Source organism: Oncorhynchus keta, unplaced genomic scaffold (genome assembly GCF_023373465.1).
Source record: "Oncorhynchus keta strain PuntledgeMale-10-30-2019 unplaced genomic scaffold, Oket_V2 Un_scaffold_515_pilon_pilon, whole genome shotgun sequence".
In the NCBI taxonomy this organism is placed as follows: Eukaryota; Metazoa; Chordata; class Actinopteri; order Salmoniformes; family Salmonidae; genus Oncorhynchus; species Oncorhynchus keta.
The window spans coordinates 2041237-2068939 of NW_026290954.1; the positions used below are offsets into that span (position 1 = coordinate 2041237).

The window sequence follows — 27703 nt, forward strand, 5'->3', positions numbered from 1 at the left end:
AACTGGTGATTTCATGCTGCATTCTACGGTAGAGGTCTTTATGGGTTGGATAGGGACGTGTAATCAACATCACAGTACCCGTGGTCACAGCCCAGCCTGCCGATGATGTGTTACAAGGTAGCATGGATTATGGCACATCATGGAAGGAAGCTGTCGAAGTCCCACAACAAAGACGGTTCTATTTTTAGTCGTGAACAGCTCAAATCATTTCTGACTAACAAACTCCCAGCGTGCAGTCCTTCATTTACTCTGATTGGTATACTCTGAGATGATATTCCTGGGGCTGTAAGTGGGAACATATGGAGCCTTCACTCATCTACTAGGTACAGACTGGCTGACTAACTGACTTGCTGGCTGGCTGACTTGGCTGGCTGACCGACTTGGCTGGCTGGCTGACTGGCTGACTGTTCTGACTGGCTGACTGATTGACTGGTCTGACTGACCAACTGGTCTGACTGACAGGCTGGCTGACTGACTGACTGACTGACTGACTGGCTGGCTGGCTGGCTGGCTGGCTGGCTGGCTGACCAACTGGTCTGACTGACAGGCTGGCTGACTGACTGACTGGCTGGCTGGCTGGCTGACCAACTGGTCTGACTAACTGACTCGTCTGACTTCCCCCAGGCTTCCCCCAAAATTTACCTCCCCAAAATATGTGACCAAATGTATGTGGAGACCTGCTCATATTACATCTCATTCCAAAATCATGGGTATTAATATGGACTTTGTGCACTTTGTCTATGTTGATTGCTTGTGACATCACAGTTCTCGTTTAGCTTCACGGTCGTTATTTCGTTTATTGTTTTTGTATTCAGTGTTCAGTACTGTCTTTAATTAAATATCAAGATGAACACAAACCACGTCGCGTTTTGGTCCTTCAACAGAAGTAAACCGTGACACAGAGGCAGTTTGGAACTCGGTTCAGAGTTCAGAGCTCAGAGTTCTGAGGACAGATCATTTTTACGCGCCACACACTTCAGCCCTCCGCAGTCCCGTTCTGTGAGCTTGTGTTCCACTTCACGGCTGAGATGTTGTTTCTCCCAGACGTTTCCAATTCCCAATTATAGCACTTACAGCAGGGCATAAATTTGCCGAACTGACTTGTTGGAAAGGTGGCATCCTATGGCGGTGCCACATTGTAAGTCACTGAGCTCTTCAGTCACTGAGCTCTTCAGTCACTGAGCTCTTCAGTCACTGAGCTCTTCGGTCACTGAGCCCTTCAGTCACCGAGCTCTTCAGTCACTGAGCTCTTCAGTCACTGAGCTCTTCGGTCACTGAGCTCTTCCAGGTCACTGAGCTCTTCAGTCACTGAGCTCTTCAGTCACTGAGCTCTTCGGTCACTGAGCTCTTCAGTCACCGAGCTCTTCAGTCACCGAGCTCTTCAGTCACTGAGCTCTTCGGTCACTGAGCTCTTCAGTCACTGAGCTCTTCAGTCACTGAGCTCTTCAGTCCCCGAGCTCTTCAGTCACCGAGCTCTTCAGTCACCGAGCTCTTCAGTCCCCGAGCTCTTCAGTCACTGAGCTCTTCAGTCACCGAGCTCTTCAGTCACCGAGCTCTTCAGTCACTGAGCTCTTCGGTCACTGAGCTCTTCGGTCACTGAGCTCTTCCCGGTCACTGAGCTCTTCGGTCACTGAGCTCTTCGGTCACTGAGCTCTTCGGTCACTGAGCTCTTCAGTCACTGAGCTCTTCAGTCACTGAGCTCTTCAGTCACTGAGCTCTTCCCGGTCACTGAGCTCTTCGGTCACTGAGCTCTTCGGTCACTGAGCTCTTCGGTCACTGAGCTCTTCCCGGTCACTGAGCTCTTCCCGGTCAGCAACGGGTGTGGCTGAAATAATCACATCCAGGAAAGTATAAATACTTTTGCATATATTTTGTCTATGTACAGTATATTTATATATATATATATATATACAGTTGAAGTCGGAACTTTACATGCACCTAGATTGGAGTCAATAAAACTCTATTTTTCAACCACCCCTTTTAACAAACTATAGTTTTGGCAAGTCGGTTAGGACATCTACTTTGTGCATGATGCAAGTTATTTTTCCAACAATTGTTTACAGACGGATTATTTCACTTATAATTCACTGTGTCACAATTCCAGTGGGTCAGAAGTTTACATACACTAAGTTGACTGTGCCTTTAAACAGCTTGGAAAACTCCAGAAAATGATGTCATGGCTTTAGAAGCTTCTGATAGGCTAATATACATAATTTGAGTCAACTGGAGGTGTACATGTGGATGTATTTCAAGGCCTACCTTCAAACTCAGTGCCTTTTTGTAAATGTATTTCACCTTCCCCCTATACATATCTACCTCCATTACTCCAGTATCCCTGTCCTCTTCCCCCTCTACATATCTACCTCCATCACTCCAGTATCCCTGTCTCCTTCCCCCTATACATATCTACCTCCATCACTCCAGTATCCCTGTCTCCTTCCCCCTCTACATATCTACCTCCATCACTCCAGTATCCCTGTCCCCTTCCCCCTATACATATCTACCTCCATCACTCCAGTATCCCTGTCTCCTTCCCCCTATACATATCTACCTCCATCACTCCAGTATCCCTGTCCTCTTCCCCCTATACATATCTACCTCCATCACTCCAGTATCCCTGTCTCCTTCCCCCTATACATATCTACCTCCATCACTCCAGTATCCCTGTCTCTTCCCCCTATACATATCTACCTCCATCACTCCAGTATCCCTGTCTCCTTCCCCCTCTACATATCTACCTCCATCACTCCAGTATCCCTGTCTCCTTCCCCTATACATATCTACCTCCATCATTCCAGTATCCCTGTCTCCTTTCCCCTATACATATCTACCTCCATCACTCCAGTATCCCTGAATCCTCTTCCCCTATACATATCTACCTCCATCACTCCAGTATCCCTGTCTCCTTCCCCCTATACATATCTACCTCCATCACTCCAGTATCCCTGTCTCCTTCCCCCTATACATATCTACCTCCATCACTCCAGTATCCCTGTCTCCTTCCCCCTATACATATCTACCTCCATCACTCCAGTATCCCTGTCTCCTTCCCCCTATACATATCTACCTCCATCACTCCAGTATCCCTGTCTCCTTCCCCCTCTACATATCTACCTCCATCACTCCAGTATCCCTGTCTCCTTCCCCCTATGCATATCTACCTCCATCACTCCAGTATCCCTGTACATTGTTAATATCTTACTGACCCTGTATATAGTCACCTTCCCCCTATACATATCTACCTCCATCACTCCAGTATCCCTGTCTCCTTCCCCCTATGCATATCTACCTCCATCACTCCAGTATCCCTGTCTCCTTCTCCCTATACATATCTACCTCCATCACTGCAGTATCCCTGTCTCCTTCCCCCTATACATATCTACCTCTATCACTCCAGTATCCCTGTCTCCTTCCCCCTATACATATCTACCTCCATCACTCCAGTATCCCTGTCTCCTTCCCCCTATACATATCTACCTCCATCACTCCAGTATCCCTGTCTCCTTCCCCCTATACATATCTACCTCCATCACTCCAGTATCCCTGTCTCCTATACATATCTACCTCCATCACTCCAGTATCCCTGTACATTGTTAATATGGTACTGACCCTGTATATAGTCCCCTTACCTCTATACATAGTTGATTTGATGAAGTTTTAAATGTTTTCGTTGAGATGATGCTGAACTAGTGGAGGCAGTACTCCTGTTGTCTTGGTGCTGAGTTGAGGTAACTCAGTGGTTCTCTAGCTGTTTTACTGTCGTGACCCCATGTCAGATAACTGTAATTGGCTTTTCGGACTTTTCACAGGACAGATTTTGCTCTCCGGGTTTTGTGATGAAACAAATAATTGACTCTGCCACTGTGTTTTCTTATTGTCTCTTTTTATATTATATATATTACGGTCACAAGGCATATTAACTAACAGGTTATACAGCTAAACAACGTAATATTTATCAAACAAATATATTTTTTTCTGACTTTCCCAGTGATTTTTACCCACTCACTGCTACTGGGTCTGACTGACTAAGGAGGGAGGGGAAAGGGGAGAGAGGGAGAGATTGTGTGTGTGTGTGTGTGTGTGTGTGTGTGTGTGTGTGTGTGTGTGTGTGTGTGTGTGTGTGTGTGTGTGTGTGTGTGTGTGTGTGTGTGTGTGTGTGTGTGTGTGTGTGTGTGCTGTTCTATGAGACTGAAGACTCTATATTAATATTAGATTACTTCAACAACAGAGACTTTGGTAAACCCTCCTCAGATGGGTCAGGGAAAAGATCCCTACCAACGTTTTTCACTTCTCGTCCCCTGATCAACTGAATCCATGGTATTGATGCTACCCACTCTCTCTCCGTGTGCCAGTCAGTGGGCTGCATCTCCCGGTACCATGATCCACAAGAAGACATGTACAGAGTACAGAGTACATCAGATTATATATCCTAGTGGAGGTCAGGCTCCAGTAAGAGCTGTGTATCAATCTGTACTCCACCTGCACTATCTCAGACTGCCAGATGCAATGATTCACCCTGCCAGATGGAAGGATTCACCCTGCCAGATGGATGGATTCAGCCTGCCAGATGAGGGATTCAGCATGCCAGATGGAAAGATTCAGCCTGCCAGATGGAAGAATTCACCCTGCCAGATGGAAGGATTCACCCTCCCAGATGGAATGATTCAGCCTGCCAGATGGATGATTCAGCCTGCCAGATGGAAGGATTCAGCCTGCCAGATATGGTCGTAGTGCCCTACTTTTAACCAGAGCCACATGGTCGTAGTGCCCTACTTTTAACCAGAGCCATATGGTCGTAGTGCCCTACTTTTAACCAGAGCCATATGGTCATAGTGCCCTACTTTTAACCAGAGCCATATGGTCGTAGTGCCCTACTTTTAACCAGAGCCATATGGTCGTAGTGCCCTACTTTTAACCAGAGCCATATGGTCGTAGTGCCCTACTTTTAACCAGAGCCATATGGTCGTAGTGCCCTACTTTTAACCAGAGCCATATGGTCGTAGTGCCCTACTTTTAACCAGAGCCATATGGTCGTAGTGCCCTACTTTTAACCAGAGCCATATGGTCGTAGTGCCCTACTTTTAACCAGAGCCATGTGGTCGTAGTGCCCTACTTTTAACCAGAGCCATATGGTCGTAGTGCCCTACTTTTAACCAGAGCCATATGGTCGTAGTGCCCTACTTTTAACCAGAGCCATATGGTCGTAGTGCCCTACTTTTAACCAGAGCCATATGGTCGTAGTGCCCTACTTTTAACCAGAGCCATATGGTCGTAGTGCCCTACTTTTAACCAGAGTCATATGGTCGTAGTGCCCTACTTTTAACCAGAGCCATGTGGTCGTAGTGCCCTACTTTTAACCAGAGCCATATGGTCGTAGTGCCTTACTTTTAACCAGAGCCATATGGTCGTAGTGCCTTACTTTTAACCAGAGCCGTATGGTCGTAGTGCCCTATAAAGGGAATAGGATGCCATAGGGGAGGCAGCCTGAACATCCCACGGCCACTGAGCTTGTCTTGGCCAGGCAGACACTACATACATTGGGTGATTCTAGCGGGGACAGAGCTTGTTGACTTGGCGGATACCAAACCGCGTGTAGTTATACAAGACTGTTTGAGTCAGTTAGCCAAGAATACCAAGCACTAAAGATACTAATGTCATTCTGATTCCCAAATCAAATGCAGGATGTCTGGGCAGAGGCTGAGACTGAGACAGGCAACCCTGTTGTAAGGAGTGCTTACTTTAGCAGGAGCCCAGCCAGCGAGGCAAGGCTCTTGCTCATTGAAGTATAAAAGTGTACCTAGACGGCTCTGTCCTGTTTGCTACAGGGGAACATTTGGCGCGGGAGGCCCTTCTTACAGGAAGAGTTTACAGCAGACCACTGTTGTCTGTCTGAGTCCAGCCGGTTTGAGAGGGGAGCACTGCATACCTCTCCTTCTGTGGGCTGTTCCTTCCTACGGACATTCTCCCCTGTTTGCTCTGACTGACTTGGACCAGACACTCATCCTACAAAATTGCTCATGTTTAAAACTCTCTCTTTCTCTCCCTCCGTCTCTCTTTATCTCTCCTTGGTCTTTGTCTCTCTTCTACCCGACAGACAAACAGTAAAACACAGTGGATGGGATCATCAAGCACCGCTGTGTTCGTGTTTCTTCACAGAGAAGTCAACTCTGGCGGCTTTAGATTGAGGTCTCTGAAATGTTCAGCTAAACAGGGATATCCTGCTAGTCATCTATTAAACGCTGGGGCGGCAGCGTAGCCTAGTGGTTAGATTTTGGACTAGTAACCGGAAGGTTGCGAGTTCAAACCCCCGAGCTGACAAGGTACAAATCTGTCGTTCTGCCCCTGAACAGGCAGTGAACCCACTGTTCCTAGGCCGTCATTGAAAATAAGAATATGTTCTTTAACGGACTTGCCTGGTTAAATAAAGGTAAAATAAAAATTAAAATAAACAGGGATATCCTGCTAGTCATCTATTAAACAGGGATATCCTGCTGGTCATCTATTAAACAGGGATATCCTGCTAGTCATCTATTAAACAGGGATATCCTGCTGGTCATCTATTAAACAGGGATATCCTGCTCGTCATCTATTAAACAGGGATATCCTGCTAGTCATCTATTAAACAGGGATATCCTGCTAGTCATCTATTAAACAGGGATATCCTGCTGGTCATCTATTAAACAGGGATATCCTGCTAGTCATCTATTAAACAGGGATATCCTGCTAGTCATCTATTAAACAGGGATATCCTGCTGGTCATCTATTAAACAGGGATATCCTGCTAGTCATCTATTAAACAGGGATATCCTGCTAGTCATCTATTAAACAGGGATATCCTGCTAGTCATCTATTAAACAGGGATATCCTGCTGGTCATCTATTAAACAGGGATATCCTGCTAGTCATCTATTAAACAGGGATATCCTGCTAGTCATCTATTAAACAGGGATATCCTGCTAGTCATCTATTAAACAGGGATATCCTGCTGGTCATCTATTAAACAGGGATATCCTGCTGGTCATCTATTAAACAGGGATATCCTGCTAGTCATCTATTAAACAGGGATATCCTGCTCGTCATCTATTAAACAGGGATATCCTGCTAGTCATCTATTAAACAGGGATATCCTGCTGGTCATCTATTAAACAGGGATATCCTGCTAGTCATCTATTAAACAGGGATATCCTGCTGGTCATCTATTAAACAGGGATATCCTGCTAGTCATCTATTAAACAGGGATATCCTGCTAGTCATCTATTAAACAGGGATATCCTGCTGGTCATCTATTAAACAGGGATATCCTGCTAGTCATCTATTAAACAGGGATATCCTGCTAGTCATCTATTAAACAGGGATATCCTGCTAGTCATCTATTAAACAGGGATATCCTGCTAGTCATCTATTAAACAGGGATATCCTGCTAGTCATCTATTAAACAGGGATATCCTGCTAGTCATCTATTAAACAGGGATATCCTGCTAGTCATCTATTAAACAGGGATATCCTGCTGGTCATCTATTAAACAGGGATATCCTGCTGGTCATCTATTAAACAGGGATATCCTGCTAGTCATCTATTAAACAGGGATATCCTGCTAGTCATCTATTAAACAGGGATATCCTGCTGGTCATCTATTAAACAGGGATATCCTGCTAGTCATCTATTAAACAGGGATATCCTGCTAGTCATCTATTAAACAGGGATATCTTTGCTGGTCATCTATTAAACAGGGATATCCTGCTGGTCATCTATTAAACAGGGATATCCTGCTAGTCATCTATTAAACAGGGATATCCTGCTAGTCATCTATTAAACAGGGATATCCTGCTGGTCATTTATTAAACAGGGATATCCTGCTAGTCATCTATTAAACAGGGATATCCTGCTAGTCATCTATTAAACAGGGATATCTTGCTAGTCATCTATTAAACAGGGATATCCTGCTAGTCATCTATTAAACAGGGATATCCTGCTAGTCATCTATTAAACAGGGATATCCTGCTAGTCATCTATTAAACAGGGATATCCTGCTGGTCATCTATTAAACAGGGATATCCTGCTGGTCATCTATTAAACAGGGATATCCTGCTGGTCATCTATTAAACAGGGATATCCTGCTAGTCATCTATTAAACAGGGATATCCTGCTGGTCATCTATTAAACAGGGATATCCTGCTAGTCATCTATTTAAGTCATCTATTAAACAGGGATATCCTGCTAGTCATCTATTAAACAGGGATATCCTGCTGGTCATCTATTAAACAGGGATATCCTGCTAGTCATCTATTAAACAGGGATATCCTGCTGGTCATCTATTAAACAGGGATATCCTGCTAGTCATCTATTAAACAGGGATATCCTGCTAGTCATCTATTAAACAGGGATATCCTGCTAGTCATCTATTAAACAGGGATATCCTGCTAGTCATCTATTAAACAGGGATATCCTGCTAGTTATCTATTAAACAGGGATATCCTGCTAGTCATCTATTAAACAGGGATATCCTGCTAGTCATCTATTAAACAGGGATATCCTGCTAGACCCCACGACATTATAACCTGTAGACCGAGGAACAAGTCATTCACCACATCTGCCACGTTTCCGTGATGCCAAGGCTGAAGTCATAAAACCATGGGAGGGATTAGACAGAGATTCCCAGAAGTTAGTGGAAATTCCAGAGTTGTTGGGCAGTGATGTTAGCTCTCCATGCTTCTGTTCTCCTGGATTTACCAGGAAGATTATTACAGGGTGTCTTTGGGAGTGTTTTAAAACCAGGAAGTTTATTACAGGGTGTCTTTGCGAGTGTTTTAAACCAGGAAGTCTATTACAGGGTGTCTTTGGGAGTGTTTTAAACCAGGAAGTCTATTACAGGGTGTCTTTGGGAGTGTTTTAAAACCAGGAAGTATATTACAGGGTGTCTTTGGGAGTGTTTTAAACCAGGAAGTCTATTACAGGGTGTCTTTGGGAGTGTTTTAAACCAGGAAGTCTATTACAGGGTGTCTTTGGGAGTGTTTTAAACCAGGAAGTCTATTTCAGGGTGTCTTTGGGAGTGTTTTAAACCAGGAAGTTTATTACAGGGTGTCTTTGCGAGTGTTTTAAACCAGGAAGTCTATTACAGGGTGTCTTTGGGAGTGTTTTAAACCAGGAAGTCTATTACAGGGTGTCTTTGGGAGTGTTTTAAAACCAGGAAGTATATTACAGGGTGTCTTTGGGAGTGTTTTAAACCAGGAAGTCTATTACAGGGTGTCTTTGGGAGTGTTTTAAACCAGGAAGTCTATTACAGGGTGTCTTTGGGAGTGTTTTAAACCAGGAAGTCTATTTCAGGGTGTCTTTGGGAGTGTTTTAAACCAGGAAGTCTATTACAGGGTGTCTTTGCGAGTGTTTTAAACCAGGAAGTCTATTACAGGGTGTCTTTGGAGTGTTTTAAACCAGGAAGTCTATTACAGGGTGTCTTTGGGAGTGTTTTAAAACCAGGAAGTTTATTACAGGGTGTCTTTGCGAGTGTTTTAAACCAGGAAGTCTATTACAGTGTGTCTTTGGGAGTGTTTTAAACCAGGAAGTTTATTACAGGGTGTCTTTGCGAGTGTTTTAAACCAGGAAGTCTATTACAGGGTGTCTTTGGGAGTGTTTTAAACCAGGAAGTCTATTACAGGGTGTCTTTGGGAGTGTTTTAAACCAGGAAGTCTATTACAGGGTGTCTTTGGGAGTGTTTTAAACCAGGAAGTCTATTACAGGGTGTCTTTGGGAGTGTTTTAAACCAGGAAGTCTATTACAGGGTGTCTTTGCGAGTGTTTTAAACCAGGAAGTCTATTACAGGGTGTCTTTGGGAGTGTTTTAAACCAGGAAGTCTATTACAGGGTGTCTTTGGGAGTGTTTTAAACCAGGAAGTCTATTACAGGGTGTCTTTGGGAGTGTTTTAAACCAGGAAGTCTATTACAGGGTGTCTTTGGGAGTGTTTTAAACCAGGAAGTTTATTACAGGGTGTCTTTGGGAGTGTTTTAAAACCAGGAAGTCTATTACAGGGTGTCTTTGGGAGTGTTTTAAACCAGGAAGTCTATTACAGGGTGTCTTTGGGAGTGTTTTAAACCAGGAAGTTTATTACAGGGTGTCTTTGGGAGTGTTTTAAACCAGGAAGTCTATTACAGGGTGTCTTTGGGAGTGTTTTAAACCAGGAAGTCTATTACAGGGTGTCTTTGCGAGTGTTTTAAACCAGGAAGTCTATTACAGGGTGTCTTTGGGAGTGTTTTAAACCAGGAAGTCTATTACTGGGTGTCTTTGGGAGTGTTTTAAACCAGGAAGTCTATTACAGGGTGTCTTTGGGAGTGTTTTAAACCAGGAAGTCTATTACAGGGTTTCTTTGGGAGTGTTTTAAACCAGGAAGTTTATTACAGGGTGTCTTTGGGAGTGTTTTAAACCAGGAAGTCTATTACAGGGTGTCTTTGGGAGTGTTTTTAATGCGTCCTCCTCTCCATGCATATGGGCTTCAGCCAGCTCTGTCGAGTCAAGGGCCTAGACCTCTGTCCTCCTATCTGCAGTCGTTGATCCACCCCCCTGGCTTTCTGCCTGGCTGGCTGACTGTCTGTCGTGTGTTTGCTTAGAGGGGTCGCTCCGAATGAGATTTGAGGCACGAAACCTCCATTGATGGACCAGATACACAAACCAACTCTATTCCTCCCAGATTGCAGAGACACTTGTACTCCCTACTCCTGGGGTGTGAAGCTCCACTAGCGTAGGAAGTGAAAGTTGTCTCTGTTATCTGGGAGGAATAGAGGTGGTGTGTGTCTGGGCCCTGGGGTGTATGTAGAATACTTACCCAGTTGGTGTGCTTGTTGGAATGCACTCTGTGGCTGACTGGTTTATGGCATGGTGAGAGAGAGAGGGGGGGGTCAAACCCAGGTCACAGGGATTTAGTCTTGCACTTCAGAGTCCTGGGTTGGTACCCTATTCCCTATATAGTACACTACTTTAGACCAGGGCTCTATAGAACCCCATTCCCTATAAAGTGCACTACTTTAGACCAGGGCTCTATAGAACCCCATTCCCTATAAAGTGCACTACTTTAGACCAGGGCTCTATAGAACCCTATTCCCTATATAGTGCACTACTTTAGACCAGGGTTTATGAGGGCTCTGGTCCACAGGGTGTCATATCAGACACACCATGTTGTTTTGTCTTGGTGAGTGGAGTACCCCAAACCCCCATGGCACACACCAGATCAGACCATTGTGTAAATGGGGGTAATATCCAGACTGATCCTGTCCAGGGATCCCTTCCTCTACTGGGAGGAGGATGATGATGTCACCTTCCCTGTTAAACAGTGAAACACACTCTCTCTGCCGTGCCTCTGTGGAGCCATGAAGGGAGCCAGGATAATGGGGCGCTCCATGCTGCCCATAAAGACACCTCTTAGTAAAAATAAGATCTTTGTCTTGATCTAGGTTCTGTTTTATGGATTAACAGTGAATGTTCAGACAGACAGGAATTCCCCCTGTTTCCTTTCCCTCTGATAATAATAGCAGTTGGCAGTGTGTTGACAGACAGGGCGTCTTTACAGACAGACATGGGGTCTATACAGGCAGACAGGGGTCTATACAGACAGACAGGGGTCTATACAGACAGACAGGGGTCTATAAAGACAGACATGGGGTCTATACAGGCAGACAGGGCGTCTTTACAGACAGACATGGGGTCTATACAGACAGACATGGGGTCTATACAGGCAGACAGGGGTCTATACAGACAGACATGGGGTCTATACAGGCAGACAGGGCGTCTTTACAGACAGACATGGGGTCTATACAGGCAGACATGGGGTCTATACAGGCAGACAGGGGTCTATACAGACTCAACAACGTGTGTAGTAGTGTGAATAACAGACAGGGGTCTATACAGACAGACAGGGCGTCTTTACAGACAGATATGGGGTCTTTACAGGCAGACAGGGGTCTATACAGACAGACAGGGGTCTATACAGACAGACAGGGGTCTATACAGACAGACAGGGGTCTATACAGACAGACAGGGGTCTATACAGACAGACATGGGGTCTATACAGGCAGACAGGGGTCTATACAGACAGACAGGGGTCTATAAAGACAGACATGGGGTCTTTACAGGCAGGCAAAGGTCTATACAGACTCAACAACGTGTGTAGTAGTGTGATTAACAGACAGGGGTCTATACAGACAGACAGGGGTCTATACAGACAGACAGGGGTCTATACAGACAGACATGGGGTCTATACAGACAGACAGGGGTCTATACAGACAGACAGGGGTCTATACAGACAGACATGGGGTCTATACAGACAGACAGGGGTCTATACAGACAGACAGGGGTCTATACAGACAGACATGGGGTCTATACAGACAGACAGGGGTCTATACAGACAGACAGGGGTCTATACAGACAGACAGGGGTCTATACAGACAGACAGGGGTCTATACAGACAGACAGGGGTCTATACAGACAGACAGGGGTCTATACAGACAGACATGGGGTCTATACAGACAGACAGGGGTCTATACAGACAGACAGGGGTCTATACAGACAGACATGGGGTCTATACAGACAGACAGGGGTCTATACAGACAGACAGGGGTCTATACAGGCAGACAGGGGTCTATACAGACAGACAGGGGTCTATACAGACAGACAGGGGTCTATACAGACAGACAGGGGTCTATACAGACAGACAGGGGTCTATACAGACAGACAGGGGTCTATAAAGACAGACATGGGGTCTTTACAGGCAGGCAAAGGTCTATACAGACTCAACAACGTGTGTAGTAGTGTGAATAACAGACAGGGGTCTATACAGACAGACAGGGGTCTATACAGACAGACATGGGGTCTATACAGACAGACAGGGGTCTATACAGACAGACAGGGGTCTATACAGACAGACAGGGGTCTATACAGACAGACATGGGGTCTTTACAGGCAGACAGGGGTCTATACAGACAGACAGGGGTCTATACAGACAGACAGGGGTCTATACAGACAGACAGGGTTCTATACAGACAGACAGGGGTCTATACAGACAGACATGGGGTCTTTACAGGCAGACAGGGGTCTATACAGACAGACAGGGGTCTATACAGACAGACATGGGGTCTTTACAGGCAGACAGGGGTCTATACAGACAGACATGGGGTCTATACAGGCAGACAGGGGTCTATACAGACTCAACAACGTGTGTAGTAGTGTGAATAACAGACAGGGGTCTATACAGACAGAGTCTTTACAGACATGGGGTCTTTACAGGCAGTCAGGGGTCTATACAGACAGACAGGGGTCTATACAGACAGACAGGGGTCTATACAGACAGACATGGGGTCTATACAGACAGACAGGGGTCTATAAAGACAGACATGGGGTCTATACAGACAGACAGGGGTCTATACAGACAGACAGGGGTCTATACAGACAGACATGGGGTCTTTACAGGCAGGCAAAGGTCTATACAGACTCAACAACGTGTGTAGTAGTGTGAATAACAGACAGGGGTCTATACAGACAGACAGGGGTCTATACAGACAGACAGGGGTCTATACAGACAGACATGGGGTCTATACAGACAGACAGGGGTCTATACAGACAGACAGGGGTCTATACAGACAGACATGGGGTCTATACAGACAGACAGGGGTCTATACAGACAGACAGGGGTCTATACAGACAGACATGGGGTCTATACAGACAGACAGGGGTCTATACAGACAGACAGGGGCCTATACAGACAGACAGGGGTCTATACAGACAGACAGGGGTCTATACAGACAGACAGGGGTCTATACAGACAGACAGGGGTCTATACAGACAGACATGGGGTCTATACAGACAGACAGGGGTCTATACAGACAGACAGGGGTCTATACAGACAGACAGGGGTCTATACAGACAGACAGGGGTCTATACAGACAGACAGGGGTCTATACAGGCAGACAGGGGTCTATACAGACAGACAGGGGTCTATACAGACAGACAGGGGTCTATACAGACAGACAGGGGTCTATACGGACAGAGGGGTCTATACGGACAGACAGGGGTCTATAAAGACAGACATGGGGTCTTTACAGGCAGGCAAGGTCTATACAGACTCAACAACGTGTGTAGTAGTGTGAATAACAGACAGGGGTCTATACAGACAGACAGGGGTCTATACAGACAGACATGGGGTCTATACAGACAGACAGGGGTCTATACAGACAGACATGGGGTCTATACAGACAGACAGGGGTCTATACAGACAGACATGGGGTCTTTACAGGCAGACAGGGGTCTATACAGACAGACATGGGGTCTATACAGACAGACAGGGGTCTATAAAGACAGACATGGGGTCTTTACAGACAGACATGTGGTCTATACAGACTCAACAACGTGTGTAGTAGTGTGATTAACAGACAGGGGTCTATACAGACAGACAGGGGTCTATACAGACAGACAGGGGTCTATACAGACAGACAGGGGTCTATACAGACAGACAGGGGTCTATACAGACAGACATGGGGTCTATACAGTCAAAACTGTTCGCTGCTCTGGCCCCCATGGTGGAACAAACTCCCTCACGACGCCAGGACAGCGGAGTCAATCACCACCTTCCGGAGACACCTGAAACCCCACCTCTTTAAGGGATACCTAGGATAGGATAAGTATTTCTTCTCACCCCCCAGATTTAGACTATTGTAAGTGACTATTCTACTGGATGTCATAGGTGAATGCACCAACAGCTCTGGATAAGGCGTCTGCTACATGACTTAAATGTAAATGTAAATGTATACAGACAGACAGGGGTCTATACAGACAGACAGGGGTCTATACAGACAGACAGGGGTCTATACAGACAGACAGGGGTCTATACAGACAGACAGGGGTCTATACAGACAGACAGGGGTCTATACAGACAGACAGGGGTCTATACAGACAGACATGGGGTCTATACAGACAGACAGGGGTCTATAAAGACAGACATGGGGTCTTTACAGGCAGGCAAAGGTCTATACAGACTCAACAACGTGTGTAGTAGTGTGAATAACAGACAGGGGTCTATACAGACAGACAGGGGTCTATACAGACAGACAGGGGCGTATACAGACAGACATGGGGTCTATACAGACAAACAGGGGTCTATACAGACAGACAGGGGTCTATACAGACAGACAGGGGTCTATACAGACAGACATGAGGTCTATACAGACAGACATGGGGTCTATACAGACAGACAGGGGTCTATACAGACAGACAGGGGTCTATACAGGCAGACAGGGGTCTATACAGACAGACAGGGGTCTATACAGACAGACAGGGGTCTATACAGACAGACATGGGGTCTATACAGACAGACAGGGGTCTATAAAGACAGACATGGGTCTATACAGGCAGACAGGGGTCTATACAGACAGACAGGGGTCTATACAGACAGGCAAAGGTCTATACAGACTCAACAACGTGTGTAGTAGTGTGAATAACAGACAGGGGTCTATACAGACAGACAGGGGTCTATACAGACAGACAGGGGCAGACAACAGGGGTCTATACAGACTCAACAACGTGTGTAGTAGTGTGAATAACAGACAAGGGGTCTATACAGACAGAGGGTCTTTGCAGACAGACAGGGGTCTATACAGACAGACAGGGGTCTATGCAGACAGACAGGGGTCTATACAGGCAGACAGGGGTCTATACAGACAGCCAGACAGACAGAGGGGTCTATACAGACAGACAGGGGTCTATACAGACAGACAGGGGTCTTTGCAGGCAGACAGGGTTCTTTGCAGACAGACAGGGGTCTATACAGACAGACAGGGGTCTATACAGACAGACAGGGTTCTTTGCAGACAGACAGGGTCTATACAGACAGACATGGGGTCTATACAGACAGACAGGGGTCTATACAGACAGACAGGGTTCTTTGCAGACAGACATGGGGTCTATACAGACAGACAGGGGTCTATACAGACAGACATGGGGTCTTTGCAGGCAGACAGGGGTCTTGTTATTGATGGACTACTGATGCAGTGTCATTCCCATGCCTTCTTCCCCCAGGTGTACAACAAGACAAACCAGCATAGATACAACCTCCCAATATGATTGATAGTTGTGTCTCTAGAAGGAGTAAGTGGTCCTAGTGTACTACCGTGTTGGTAATGTGGAATAAGAAACTGTGGTACCGTGACCAGGACTCTACTGTACCTCTGGGATTCAGTGAAAAACAGAACTTGTAGGAACTCTCGTTTTACAGTCAAAGCAGCTGTTCTCTCACACTGATTGCTAATGACTTTCCCAGATGTGGGAAAAATCCCACTCTCCCCCTCCTCTCTCTCCATCCCCCTCTCCCCCCAACTCCCCCATCACTCCATCCCCCAACTCTCCCGTCACTCCATCCCCCAACTCCCCCAACTCCCCCTTCACTCCATCCCCCAACTCCCCCGTCACTCCATCCCCCAACTCCCCCGTCACTCCATCCCTCCAACTCCCCTGTCACTCCATCCCTACAACTCCCCCATCACTCCATCCCCCAACACCCCCATCACTCCATCCCCCTCTCCCCATCCTCCATCCCCCAACTCCCCATCACTCCATCCCCCAACTCCCCCATCACTCCATCCCCCTCTCCCCATCCTCCATCCCCCAACTCCCCATCCTCCATCCCCCAACTCCCCCATCACTCCATCCCCCAACTCCCCGTCCTCCATCCCTACAACTCCCCCTTCCTCCATCCCCCTCTCCCCGTCCTCCATCCCTACAACTCCCCCATCACTCCATCCCCCTCTCCCCATCACTCCATCCCTACAACTCCCCATCATTCCATCCCCCAACTCCCCCATCACTCCATCCCCCAACTCCCCCATCACTCCATCCCCCAACTCCCCGTCCTCCATCCCCCAACTCCCCCATCACTCCATCCCCCTCTCCCCGTCCTCCACCCCTACAACTCCCCCTTCACTCCATCCCCCTCTCCCCGTCCTCCATCCCTACAACTCCCCATCACTCCATCCCCCTCTCCCCGTCACTCCATCCCTACAACTCCCCCATCATTCCATTCCCCAACTCCCCCATCACTCCATCCCCCAACTCCCCATCCTCCATCCCCCAACTCCCCCGTCACTCCATCCCTACAACTCCCCCTTCACTCCATCCCCCTCTCCCCGTTACTCCATCCCTACAACTCCCCATCCTCCATCCCCCTCTCCCCCATCACTCCATCCCTACAACTCCCCCATCATTCCATCCCCCAACTCCCCCATCACTCCATCCCCCAACTCCCCATCACTCCATCCCCCAACTCCCCGTCCTCCATCCCCCAACTCCCCCATCACTCCATCCCCCTCTCCCCGTCACTCCACCCCTACAACTCCCCTTCACTCCATCCCCCCTCCCCCGTCCTCCATCCCTACAACTCCCCCATCACTCCATCCCCCTCTCCCCGTCCTCCATCCCTACAACTCCCCATCATTCCATTCCCCAACTCCCCCATCACTCCATCCCCCAACTCCCCCATCACTCCATTCCCCAACTCCCCCGTCACTCCATCCCCCAACTCCCCCATCACTCCATCCCCCAACTCCCCGTCCTCCATCCCCTCGAACTCCCCCATCACTCCATCCCCCAACTCCCCGTCCTCCATCCCCCAACTCCCCATCACTCCATCCCCCAACTCCCCCATCACTCCATTCCCCTCTCCCCCATCACTCCATCCCCCAACTCCTCCGTCACTCCATCCCCCAACTCCCCTGTCCTCCATCCCTACAACTCCCCCAACTCCCCCTTCCTCCATCCCCCAACTCCCCGTCCTCCATCCCCCAACTCCCCCGACACTCCACCCCCAACTCCCCATCACTCCATCCCCCAACTCCCCTGTCACTCCATCCCCCAACTCTCCCATCACTCCATCCGCCAACTCCCCGTCCTCCATCCCTACAACTCCCCATCACACCATCCCCCAACTCCCCCATCCTCCATTCCCCTCTCCCCGTCCTCCATCCCCCAACTCCCCGTCACTCCATCCCTCCAACTCCCCGTCCTCCATCCCTACAACTCCCCATCACTCCATCCCCCAACTCCCCAATCACTCCATCCCCCTCTCCCCCGTCCTCCATCCCCCAACTCCCCATCACTCCATCCCCCAACTCCCCGTCCTCCATCCCCCAACTCCCCCATCCTCCATCCCCCTCTCCCCGTCCTCCATCCCCCAACTCCCCATCACTCCATCCCCCAACTCCCCCGTCACTCCATCCCCCAACTCCCCTGTCACTCCATCCCTACAACTCCCCCAACTCCCCCCTTCCTCCATCCCCCAACTCCCCATCACTCCATCCCCCAACTCCCCCATCACTCCATCCCCCTCTCCCCCATCACTCCATCCCCCAACTCCCCCATCACTCCATCCCCCAACTCCCCGTCACTCCATCCCCCAACTCCCCGTCCTCCATCCCTCCAACTCCCCTGTCACTCCATCCCTACAACTCCCCCATCACTCCATCCCCCAACTCCCCCATCACTCCATCCCCCTCTCCCCATCACTCCATCCCCCAACTCCCCCATCCTCCATCCCCCAACTCCCCCATCCTCCATCCCCCTCTCCCCATCACTCCATCCCCCAACTCCCCCATCACTCCATCCCCCAACTCCCCCATCACTCCATCCCCCAACTCCCCGTCACTCCATCCCTACAACTCCCCCTTCACTCCATCCCCCTCTCCCCGTCCTCCATCACTACAACTCCCCCATCCTCCATCCCCCTCTCCCCCATCACTCCATCCCTACAACTCCCCATCATTCCATCCCCCAACTCCCCATCACTCCATCCCCCAACTCCCCCATCACTCCATCCCCCAACTCCCCGTCCTCCATCCCCCAACTCCCCATCACTCCATCCCCCCTCCCCCCGTCCTCCCACCCCTACAACTCCCCTTCACTCCATCCCCCTCTCCCCGTCACTCCAACCCTACAACTCCCCCATCACTCCATCCCCCTCTCCCCGTCCTCCCATCCCTACAACTCCCCATCATTCCATTCCCCAACTCCCCCATCACTCCATCCCCCAACTCCCCATCACTCCATCCCCCAACTCCCCGTCACTCCATCCCCCAACTCCCCCATCACTCCATCCCCCAACTCCCCCGTCCTCCATCCCTCGAACTCCCCCATCACTCCATCCCCCAACTCCCCGTCCTCCATCCCCCAACTCCCCCATCACTCCATCCCCCAACTCCCCCATCACTCCATTCCCCTCTCCCCATCCTCCATCCCCCAACTCCCCGTCACTCCATCCCCCAACTCCCTGTCACTCCATCCCTACAACTCCCCCAACTCCCCTTCACTCCATCCCCCAACTCCCCGTCACTCCATCCCCCAACTCCCCGACACTCCACCCCCAACTCCCCATCACTCCATCCCCCAACTCCCCTGTCACTCCATCCCCCAACTCTCCCATCACTCCATCCGCCAACTCCCCGTCACTCCATCCCTACAACTCCCCATCACACCATCCCCCAACTCCCCATCACTCCATTCCCCTCTCCCCCGTCCTCCATCCCCCAACTCCCCGTCCTCCATCCCTCCAACTCCCCGTCACTCCATCCCTACAACTCCCCATCCTCCATCCCCAACTCCCCCATCACTCCATCCCCCTCTCCCCGTCACTCCATCCCCCAACTCCCCCATCACTCCATCCCCCAACTCCCCGTCCTCCATCCCCCAACTCCCCCATCACTCCATCCCCCTCTCCCCGTCACTCCATCCCCCAACTCCCCATCACTCCATCCCCCAACTCCCCGTCACTCCATCCCCCAACTCCCCTGTCACTCCCATCCCTACAACTCCCCCAACTCCCCCTTCACTCCATCCCCCAACTCCCCGTCCTCCATCCCCCAACTCCCCATCCTCCATCCCCCAACTCCCCCATCACTCCATCCCCCTCTCCCCGTCACTCCATCCCCAACTCCCCCATCACTCCATCCCCCAACTCCCCCGTCCTCCATCCCTCGAACTCCCCCATCACTCCATCCCCCAACTCCCCGTCCTCCATCCCCCAACTCCCCTGTCACTCCATCCCTACAACTCCCCCAACTCCCCTTCCTCCATCCCCCAACTCCCCGTCACTCCATCCCCCAACTCCCCCGACACTCCACCCCCAACTCCCCCATCACTCCATCCCCCAACTCCCCTGTCACTCCATCCCCCAACTCTCCCATCACTCCATCCAACTCCCCGTCCTCCATCCCTACAACTCCCCATCACACCATCCCCCAACTCCCCCATCACTCCATTCCCCTCTCCCCGTCCTCCATCCCCCAACTCCCCGTCACTCCATCCCTCCAACTCCCCGTCACTCCCATCCCTACAACTCCCCCATCACTCCATCCCCCAACTCCCCATCACTCCATCCCCCTCTCCCCGTCCTCCATCCCCCAACTCCCCCATCACTCCATCCCCCAACTCCCCGTCCTCCATCCCCCAACTCCCCATCACTCCATCCCCCTCTCCCCCGTCCTCCATCCCCCAACTCCCCCATCACTCCATCCCCCAACTCCCCGTCACTCCATCCCCCAACTCCCCTGTCACTCCATCCCTACAACTCCCCCAACTCCCCTTCCTCCATCCCCCAACTCCCCGTCACTCCATCCCCCAACTCCCCCGACACTCCACCCCCAACTCCCACATCACTCCATCCCCCAACTCCCCTGTCACTCCATCCCCCAACTCTCCCATCACTCCATCCCCCAACTCCCCGTCACTCCATCCCTACAACTCCCCCATCACTCCATCCCCAACTCCCCCATCACTCCATTCCCCTCTCCCCGTCCTCCATCCCCCAACTCCCCGTCACTCCCATCCCTCCAACTCCCCTGTCACTCCCATCCCTACAACTCCCCCATCACTCCATCCCCCAACTCCCCCATCACTCCATCCCCCTCTCCCCGTCCTCCATCCCCCAACTCCCCCATCACTCCATCCCCCAACTCCCCGTCACTCCATCCCTCGAACTCCCCATCACTCCATCCCCCAACTCCCCCATCACTCCATCCCCCAACTCCCCCATCACTCCATTCCCCTCTCCCCCATCACTCCATCCCCCAACTCCCCGTCACTCCATCCCCCAACTCTCCTGTCACTCCATCCCTACAACTCCCCCTTCCTCCATCCCCCAACTCCCCGTCACTCCATCCCCCAACTCCCCCGTCACTCCAACCCCCAACTCCCCCATCACTCCATCCCCCAACTCCTCCGACACTCCACCCCCCAACTCCCCCGTCACTCCATCCCCCAACTCTCCTTAATGTATCTAGCCAGGACATGAACAGACTAGACAGCCAGACAGCAGACTAGACAGCCAGACAGCAGACTAGACAGCCAGACAGCAGACTAGACAGCCACACAGCAGACCAGACAGCAGACCAGACAGCAGACCAGACAGTAGACCAGACAGCAGACCAGACAGCCAGACAGCAGACTAGACAGCCAGACAGCAGACCAGATAGCCAGACAGCAGACCAGATAGCCAGACAGCAGACTAGACAGCCAGACAGCAGACCAGATAGCCAGACAGCAGACTAGACAGCCAGACAGCAGACCAGATAGCCAGACAGCAGACCAGATAGCCAGACAGCAGACCAGACAGCCAGACAGCAGGCCAGATAGCCAGACAGCAGACTAGACAACCAGACAGCAGACCAGATAGCCAGACAGCAGACCAGACTGCAGACCAGACAGCTGGTTGATTGCCTGGCTAACTGGCTGACTCACTGACTGTCTGACTAGCTGTCACATGGCTTAGTTATGGGGAGACAGATCTTCATCCCGTTATGGACCTGCATGTGTTAGAGCAGAGCTGGAAGCGCCATTTGAATGGTCACAGCCCCACTGCAGGGCAAACCAGACTAGACCAGGGTGAGGGAATGGCTGAGTAATACTGACAGGAAATAGAGGGAAATGAACACCAATGAGGCTGTGATGGAGCTTTGGGAGGGCAGGAGGAGATTCCATTATCCATTTAATATTTCAGAGCATATGGAGAGTGCTGAAAACCAAGTTTGCATTCCCAGGAACTGAAGACTGAATCTGAGTGGGACTGAAGACTGAATCTGAGTGGTGCTGAAGGCTGAATCCACATGGAGTGGTGCTGAAGACTGAAACCACATGGAGTGGTGCTGAAGACTGAATCCGAGTGGTGCTGAAGGCTGAATCCGAGTGGTGCTGAAGGCTGAATCCGAGTGGTGCTGAAGACTGAATCCACATGGAGTGGTGCTGAAGACTGAATCCACATGGAGTGGTGCTGAAGACTGAATCCATATGGAGTGGTGCTGAAGACTGAATCCACATGGAGTGGTGCTGAAGACTGAATCCACATGGAGTGGTGCTGAAGACTGAATCCACATGGAGTGGTGCTGAAGACTGAATCCACACGGAGTGGTGCTGAAGACTGAATCCACATGGAGTGGTGCTGAAGACTGAATCCACATGGAGTGGTGATGAAGACTGAATCCATATGGAGTGGTGCTGAAGACTGAATCCACATGGAGTGGTGCTGAAGACTGAATCCACATGGAGTGGGGCTGAAGACTGAATCTTCATGGAGTGGTGCTGAAGACTGAATCCACACGGAGTGGTGCTGAAGACTGAATCCACATGGAGTGGGGCTGAAGACTGAATCCACATGGAGTGGTGCTGAAGACTGAATCCACATGGAGTGGGGCTGAAGACTGAATCTGAGTGGGGCTGAAGACTGAATCTACATGGAGTGGTGCTGAAGACTGAATCTGAGTGGGGCTGAAGACTGAATCTACATGGAGTGGTTCTGAAGACTGAATCCACGTGGAGTGGGGCTGAAGACTGAATCCACATTGAGTGGGGCTGAAGACTGAATACACATGGACTGGGGCTGAATATTGAATCTACATGGACTGGGGCTGAAGACTGAATCTGAGTGGTGCTGAAGACTGAATCTGAGTGGTGCTGAAGACTGAATCCACATGGAGTGGTGCTGAAAACTGAATCCACATGGACTGGGGCTGAAGATTGAATCTACATGGACTGGGGCTGAAGACTGAATATGAGTGGTGCTGAAGACTGAATCTGAGTGGGGCTGAAGACTGAATCTACATGGAGTGGGGCTGAAGACTGAATCTGAGTGGTGCTGAAGACTGAATCTGAGTGGTGCTGAAGACTGAATCCACATGGAGTGGGGCTGAAGACTGAATCCACATGGAGTGGGGCTGAAGACTGAATCTGAGTGGTGCTGAAGACTGAATCCACATGGAGTGGGGCTGAAGACTGAATCTGAGTGGGGCTGAAGACTGAATCTACATGGAGTGGTGCCTAAGACTGAATCTGAGTGGGGCTGAAGACTGAATCTACATGGAGTGGTTCTGAAGACTGCATCCACGTGGAGTGGGGCTGAAGACTGAATCCACATTGAGTGGGGCTGAAGACTGAATCCACATGGAGTGGGGCTGAAGACTGAATCCACATGGAGTGGTGCTGAAGACTGAATCCACATGGAGTGGGGCTGAAGACTGGATCTGAGTGGTGCTGAAGTCTGAATCCACATGGAGTGGGGCTGAAGACTGAATCTGAGTGGTGCTGAAGACTGAATCCACATGGAGTGGGGCTGAAGACTGAATCTGAGTGGGGATGAAGACTGAATCTGAGTGGGGCTGAAGACTGAATCCACATGGAGTGGGGCTGAAGACTGGATCTGAGTGGTGCTGAAGTCTGAATCCACATGGAGTGGGGCTGATGACTGAATCTGAGTGGGGCTGAAGACTGAATCTACATGGAGTGGTGCTGAAGATTGAATCTGAGTGGGGCTGAAGACTGAATCCACATGGAGTGGGGCTGAAGACTGAATCCACATGGAGTGGGGCTGAAGACTGAATCCGAGTGGGGCTGAAGACTGAATCCACACGGAGTGGGGCTGAAGACTGAATCTACATGGAGTGGGGCTGAAGACTGAATCTGAGTGGTGCTGAAGACTGAATCTACATGGAGTGGGGCTGAAGACTGAATCCACATGGAGTGGTGCTGAAGACTGAATCCACATGGAGTGGGGCTGAAGACTGAATCTACATGGAGTGGGGCTGAAGACTGAATCTGAGTGGGGCTGAAGACTGAATCCACATGGAGTGGTGCTGAAGACTGAATCCACATGGAGTGGTGCTGAAGACTGAATCCACATGGAGTGGGGATAAAGACTGAATCCACATGGAGTGGGGCTATTCAACCATATAGGTGTCTTTCAGTTTGTTTTACTGGCTGCCCTTTGGTCTGTCTGGTATTTCCTGGAGGGTATTAACCAGCTAAACTAACAGTACAGTTATTAAGCCAACATGGCAGATTGAGATAGACACAGGAAGTGGGTAGGAACATACGATTAGGAACCTACAATTTCGGGGTGGGGCTGAAGACTGAATCTACATGGAGTGGTGCCTAAGACTGAATCTGAGTGGGGCTGAAGACTGAATCTACATGGAGTGGTTCTGAAGACTGCATCCACGTGGAGTGGGGCTGAAGACTGAATCCACATGGAGTGGGGCTGAAGACTGAATCCACATGGAGTGGTGCTGAAGACTGAATCCACATGGAGTGGGGCTGAAGACTGGATCTGAGTGGTGCTGAAGTCTGAATCCACATGGAGTGGGGCTGAAGACTGAATCTGAGTGGTGCTGAAGACTGAATCCACATGGAGTGGGGCTGAAGACTGAATCTGAGTGGGGCTGAAGACTGAATCTACATGGAGTGGGGCTGAAGACTGAATCTGAGTGGTGCTGAAGACTGAATCCACATGGAGTGGGGCTGATGACTGAATCTGAGTGGGGCTGAAGACTGAATCTACATGGAGTGGTGCTGAAGATTGAATCTGAGTGGGACTGAAGACTGAATCCACATGGAGTGGGGCTGAAGACTGAATCCGAGTGGGGCTGAAGACTGAATCCACACGGAGTGGGGCTGAAGACTGAATCTACATGGAGTGGGGCTGAAGACTGAATCTGAGTGGGGCTGAAGACTGAATCCACATGGAGTGGTGCTGAAGACTGAATCCACATGGAGTGGTGCTGAAGACTGAATCCACATGGAGTGGTGCTGAAGACTGAATCCACATGGAGTGGTGCTGAAGACTGAATCTGAGTGGGGCTGAAGACTGAATCCACATGGAGTGGTGCTGAAGACTGAATCCACATGGAGTGGTGCTGAAGACTGAATCCACATGGAGTGGGGATGAAGACTGAATCCACATGGAGTGGGGCTATTCAACCATATAGATGTCTTTCAGTTTGTTTTACTGGCTGCCCTTTGGTCTGTCTGGTATTTCCTGGAGGGTATTAACCAGCTAAACTAACAGTACAGTTATTAAGCCAACATGGCAGATTGAGATAGACACAGGAAGTGGGTAGGAACATACGATTAGGAACCTACGATTTGAATTTTTAATTCGGGACCACCAGCGCTCCCCAAAAATCCCCCATATATGATATTTGTTTAGGCTTCGCTGTGTCTGTTTCTGAGGTGAGAAAAAAACTGAGTGCAGATTTGTGACTTTCACGGCCATTACCCCAGAGAAAACGTAGTGTCCCAAAACGTTTAAAACGTGTGACCCCTATTACAAGTGCTACGTTTTATTCCTTCACTATAAAAAAAGATTCAGGAGCTTAGTCAGTATTATCCCAAAACATCTCTGATTTTCACAAAAATTCAGTTTTTTTATGTGTTTAAAAATCCACAAATGTAAATAAAATGTGTTGTATTTTCTAAATATTCGTAATATTTACTCTCAACTTTAGATTTTTATCGTTTTGCAACATCTTGCCATGTGGTTCGGTTTTGAGAGAATTATGTGTCTTTTTTTTTTTTACTTTGATACTTTGACATTATTTTATATTGCATGTTTGAAGAAAGACAATCATATTTCTATATTCATGTTAAGCAGTTTGTTTTTGCTATGAGGTATAATGGATCCTGATGAACAGACACTAAAAACGTTTGACAAATTGATGTTCAAAGATGAAACGACCCATTCCCACCTTAAACAAAATAATGTGCACAACCCATAATGCTTAAAAGCACATGCAGCATTGTACAATGCATGCAGTCCTACCTCCACTAAACAGGATGTTGGTGGCACTTTAATTGAGGAGGATGGGCACGTGGCAATGGCTAGAGGCGAAGTGAAAAGGTATCAAGAACATCAAACACATGGTTTCCATGTGTGGTTAGTTTGTTGCTTGTCCAATAAGAGCTTGACTTACTGTGGTTTTACAAAACCGAGCAATAGATTTCTACTTCCTGTAATCAAAATGTTACCCAGTGAGGTTACCATTGGTGTGTTTTAGAAAGTTGTGCAACACACTTCCTGTGGTGGAATCAATTGAGCTGACGGAGGTGTTTCCCTACAGTGAGATGGAGGTGTTTCCCTACAGTGAGATGGAGGTGTTTCCCTACAGTGAGATGGAGGTGTTTCCCTACAGTGAGATGGAGGTATCAGTTAGATGGAGGTGTTTCCCTACAGTTAGATGGAGGTGTTTCCCTACAGTGAGATGGAGGTGTTTCCCTACAGTGAGATGGAGGTATCAGTTAGATGGAGGTGTTTCCCTACAGTTAGATGGAGGTGTTTCCCTACAGTGAGATGGAGGTGTTTCCTACAGTTAGATGGAGGTATCAGTTAGATGGAGGTATCAGTTAGATGGAGGTATCAGTTAGATGGAGGTGTTTCCCTACAGTTAGATGGAGGTATCAGTTAGATGGAGGTATCAGTTAGATGGAGGTGTTTCCCACAGTTAGATGGAGGTATCAGTTAGATGGAGGTATCAGTTAGATGGAGGTGTTTCCCACAGTTAGATGGAGGTATCAGTTCGATGGAGGTATCACTTAGATGGAGTTATCAGTTAGATGGAGGTATCAGCTAGATGGAGGTATCAGTTAGATAGAGGTATCAGTTAGATGGAGGTGTTTCCCACAGTTAGATGGAGCTATCAGTTAGATGGAGGTATCAGTTAGATGGAGGTGTTTCCCACAGTTAGATGGAGGTATCAGTTAGATGGAGGTGTCACTTAGATGGAGGTATCAGTTAGATGGAGGTGTTTCCCTACAGTTAGATGGAGGTATCAGTGAGACGGAGGTATCAGTTAGATGGAGGTATCAGTTAGATGGAGGTATCAGTTAGATGGAGGTATCAGTTAGATGGTGGTGTTTCCTACAGTTAGATGGAAGTATCAGTTAGATGGAGGTATTCGTTAGATGGAGGTATCAGTTGGATGGAGCTATCAGTTTGATGGAGGTATCAGTTAGATGGAGGTGTTTCCCACAGTTAGATGGAGGTATCAGTTAGATGGAGGTATCACTTAGATGGAGGTATCAGTTAGATGGAGGTGTTTCCCACAGTTAGATGGAGGTATCAGTTAGATGGAGGTATCACTTAGATGGAGGTATCAGTTAGATGGAGGTGTTTCCTACAGTTAGATGGAGGTATCAGTGAGATGGAGGTAGCAGTTAGATGGAGGTATCAGTTAGATGGAGGTATCAGTTAGATGGAGGTATCAGTGAGATGGAAGTAGCAGTTAGATGGAGGTATCAGTTAGATGGAGGTGTTTCTTGCAGTTAGATGGAGGTATCAGTTAGATGGAGGTATCAGTTAGATGGAGGTGTTTCCTACAGTTAGATGGAGGTATCAGTTAGATGGAGGTGTTTCCTACAGTTAGATG

At 49.1% G+C, this 27703-nt stretch overlaps 1 protein-coding gene and 1 long non-coding RNA gene across 3 annotated transcripts in view; one reads left to right on the top strand and one right to left on the bottom strand.

Moving 5' to 3' along the window:
* Positions 1-27703, top strand: part of LOC127928967 (procollagen-lysine,2-oxoglutarate 5-dioxygenase 2-like) — a 188199-nt gene that overhangs the window by 23798 nt on the left and 136698 nt on the right. The gene's annotated exons all lie outside the window — the stretch shown is intronic.
* Positions 2881-3709, bottom strand: LOC127928969 (uncharacterized). The gene is made up of 3 exons (XR_008133071.1): positions 3431-3709; positions 3290-3336; positions 2881-3067 (listed from the first exon to the last, which is right to left on the bottom strand). It is a non-coding gene; the product is annotated as an uncharacterized LOC127928969 (long non-coding RNA).